The 4,214-nt window shown below is 40.5% G+C and overlaps 1 non-coding gene across 1 annotated transcript; it reads right to left on the bottom strand.

Annotated features, from left to right (window-relative positions):
* Positions 1 to 2,453: 2,453 nt before the first annotated feature.
* Positions 2,454 to 2,560, bottom strand: LOC141709673 (small nucleolar RNA R71). The gene has a single exon (XR_012570238.1). It is a non-coding gene; the product is annotated as a small nucleolar RNA R71 (small nucleolar RNA).
* Between the last annotated feature and the right edge of the window lie 1,654 nt (positions 2,561 to 4,214).

Below are 4,214 nucleotides of genomic sequence, written 5' to 3'. Positions count from 1 at the left end.
GGTATCCAAATACGTGAATTAACGTGTTAGTCCCTTAACAATGTAACAAAAATTACAGAAGGGGGGTTGAATGAAATTCTTGAAACTTTTTCTTGAATAAAAATGTTCTAACTCAGATATATATAAGTGTGAATTGATTAGCATAATGCGGAATAGTTACTTGAAATGAATCAAAATACAAGTAATTAAAAACAATAGTCTTTAAAAAACTTTCTGGTGGATTTGAATGATTCCACCAGAGATCTATAATATATATCGAGAGAACTCTGTGTACAAAAAGCTCACAGCTGCTTATAAATGAACAACTAAGAATACAGAGAAATACTGAGAATGCAGCTGATAAGTGGCATTTTATACCACTTAGAACGTCTTAAAATGGCTTAAATTGGTGTCTTGAAATCAAGTATTTTGTGTATTTGATGCATTTTTCTAGTGCTTATGCATTTCAGGGTTTTAGTTGCATTTCGGGGGAGGAATCATCAAGAATAAGCCTTGGCATGTGTTCACCATTGCGAGAGGAAAGAAACAGGCAGATTACGGCGAAGAAATGGAGCGAAATCAGAATTTTTCCAGTAGAGGTCTGAGCGCCCGCTCAGCATAGCTGAGCGGGCGCTCAGCTGCGCCCGCTCAGCTATGCTGAGCGGCCGCGCAGGGTCGGGAAAAAAGACAAATTATTTTAGGACTTCTACTTCTGTTTGGTTTCCACTTCTATGTAATCTGAGTTTTATGGGACTAATATATAAGTAGATTTGAGACGTTTTCACAAGTGTGGATTAAAGAAGATTGTGTTTTTACGCAAGGAGCGAAGGAGATAAGGAAGAAGACCGATTTAGCACACCGCAACGAAGAGGAAGCATATCTTCTTGTGATTCTTGTTTCGTTGTAACATTGGATGCTACTTTTCTTGCTTTGAACTTATTTACTCTTGTGACGTACTCTGTTTTAATATAATAAGTTTAGTTATTATTTTCTTGTGTTTGTTTATCATGATTTCATATGAACCCATGATGACGATAAGTGCTATTATGGGCTAATCGTGATCATGGGGTTGCAATGGATTTATTATGGAATTCTTTAGTTAATTGTTTAATACTTTAGTGTGTGATGATTGCATGATATCTAGTATTAGTTATGCGTATTCGTCTTATGTGCGTCGCGAACATATAAGATAGGGTGTTAATCTCTTGTGAAGCGACGGTGGATCTTGAGATTTAGAACTTGCCATGCTAGCATAGGTTCATGTACGTTGTGCATGATTAGTGGGTAACTCTAACAGTTTTATTTGCCCTATGTAATCAAAAAGAATAACTTGTGCTTAAATCGTTGTGTTGTCAATTTCTGTAGACATATGGGAACTCAACATAATTGATGACTATTCAACTTCTATCTTAATTGTGGATGCTTGGTAGAATGGTATTAGTACAATGAAAGTTGGCTTTTATCAGTTTCGTGTTATTCGATTAATATCATCACTGTCACATGCTAAAGTTAATAACAATGGCTATAGAAGGAAGTAATAATGAAGTTGTGATCTCATGAGTGTTTTATTATTGATAAATTGAAGTGTTAGTTAAGTGATTAATTAAGTAGTTAATTATAGTTAATATTTAATCAATAATTTTAAGTGTTAGTGTCTTGACATTGAGAAGTAATCATACATTGGTGAGTGAGTTTAATTAGACAATAATTTAGTCTGAGTCTCTGAGGGAACGAACTAGAAAGTATTCTATATTACTTGCGAACACGTATACTTGCGTGAATATTAGCGCGTGTTTTCGCCCTAACAAGTTTTTGGCGCCGCTGCCGGGGACTCGGCGTATTTGTTTAGTTTATGTACTTACCATCATTGGTCATTAGGACTCAGTGATTAGGACGTAGTAGTTACTTATTTTTTTCCGGTTGTGTTTCAGGTACTTTAGCAAGCGTTTATGCAAACTCGTTCTCGTGCTCGCAAGAGGACTTTAGATACAGCTGAGGAGACAGACGAAGTTCTTGATATTCCGGAGAAGTTAGATTTTGAGGATTCGGATTCAGGAACTGAGCAGAAAGAACCAGTAAACATGGGAGATCGTATTGTTCAAGCTGATCCAGCTCTTATGGATTTTTCTCGGCCTAAAATTGATGACATTCAGTCAAGCATCCTTCATCCGGCTATTCAAGCTAACACCTTTGAAATCAAGCCGGGCACTATTCAGATGGTGCAGAATTCTGTTTCTTTTGGAGGAGCGGCAACTGAAGACCCCAACATGCACATAAGGAATTTTGTCGAGATCTGCAGCACTTTTAAGTATAATGGCGTGACTGATGAGGCTATCAAGTTGAGGCTTTTCCCATTCTCACTGAGGGACAAGGCTAAAGACTGGTTACATTCTGAACCAGCTGGGTCTATCACTACGTGGCAAGATCTTGCGCAAAAGTTTCTGGTGAAGTTTTATCCGATGGCAAAGACTGCTGCTATGAGGAGTGCTCTTACTCAGTTTGCGCAGCAACCTACAGAATCTATGTGCGAGGCTTGGGAACGCTATAAGGAAATGTTGAGAAAATGTCCACATCATGGAATGCCGGATTGGATGGTGATCACTGGTTTCTATAATGGTTTGGGGGCCCAATCTCGGCCCATGCTCGATGCAGCAGCTGGAGGCGCCTTATGGGCTAAAAGCTATACTGAGGCGTATAATCTTATAGAGACGATGGCTGCAAATGAGCATCAAAACCCAACTCAGAGGATGATGTCAGGCAAGGCAGCAGGTATTCTGGAAGTTGATGCAGCCACCGCTATTGCAGCCCAGCTCCAAGCGCTATCAATGAAGGTTGATTCTCTGGCTACGTATGGAGTTAATCAAATAGCTATGGTTTGTGAGCTTTGTGCAGGTTCTCATGCTACAGATCAGTGTTCTCTTGTCAACGAATCTGTTCAGTATGTGAATAATTATCAGCGACAACAGCAGCCTGTGCCAGTGACCTATTATCCTAACAACAGAAATCATCCAAATTTCAGCTGGGGGAATAATCAGAATGCTATTCAGCCACCATATCAGCAAGGAGTGAGTAAACAGTTTAACCCACCTGGATTCCAGCAACCTCAGCAGTATGCTACAAGGCAATCATATCCTCAACAGGGAAGTGCAGCTGCACCTACTAGTGCTGATTTTGAGGAACTTAAGCTGTTGTGCAAGAGTCAGGCGGTTTCTATCAAGACCTTGGAAAATCAAATCGGTCAATTAGCCAATGTAGTGCTCAATCGTCAACCTGGTACTCTTCCCAGTGACACGGAAGTACCAGGCAGGAAGGAAGCTAAAGAGCAAGTCAAGGCTATTACCTTAAGGTCTGGAAAAGTAGCTGATGCTGAAAAGGCAAAAGAAGTAGAAGCTGAAATTAGAGGTGAAGAATCTACGCAAAAGGAGAAAGCGACGGAACCAAGGAAGACTACTGTTGAACACACTCTGCCTGAGGCTAATACAGGGGAGAAACAGCTCTATCCTCCACCACCTTTTCCTAAGAGATTGCAGCAACAAAAGCTGGATAGACAGTTCGGGAAGTTTCTGGAGGTGTTCAAGAAACTTCACATCAATATACCTTTCGCTGAGGCTCTTGAACAGATGCCTAGTTATGCGAAGTTTATAAAGACTATTCTTTCAAGGAAGGTGAAACTGGATGACCTTGAAACCGTTGCTCTGACGGAAGAATGCAGCGCTGTTCTGCAGCAAAAGTTACCACCAAAACTGAAAGATCCAGGAAGCTTCACCATTCCTTGCACAATTGGCAATCTGACGTTTGACAAGTGCCTTTGTGATTTGGGAGCAAGCATTAATCTGATGCCGTTGTCGATCTTTAAAAAGCTGGATCTGCCTGATCCAAAACCCACATACATGTCGCTACAATTGGCTGACCGTTCCATCACTTACCCAAGGGGCATAGTTGAGGATGTGCTCGTCAAGGTGGATAAGCTCTTCTTTCCAGCAGATTTTGTTATTCTGGATTTTGAGGAAGATAAGAAGATTCCCATAATCTTGGGAAGGCCTTTCTTGGCTACTGGCCGTACCTTGATAGATGTGCAAAAAAGGGAACTTACTATGCGGGTCCAAGATCAGGATGTGACCTTCAACGTATTCAAGGCAATGAAATTCCCTACAGAAGATGAGGAGTGCTTAAAATTGGATATGATTAATTCTGCGGTTACTTCGGAACTCGATCACATACTAATGTCTGATGCA

This window comes from Apium graveolens, chromosome 2, assembly GCF_009905375.1.
Source record: "Apium graveolens cultivar Ventura chromosome 2, ASM990537v1, whole genome shotgun sequence".
In the NCBI taxonomy this organism is placed as follows: Eukaryota; Viridiplantae; Streptophyta; class Magnoliopsida; order Apiales; family Apiaceae; genus Apium; species Apium graveolens.
The sequence above is the reverse complement of the archived record's forward strand: the minus strand, read 5'-3'. Positions and strand labels throughout refer to the sequence as shown.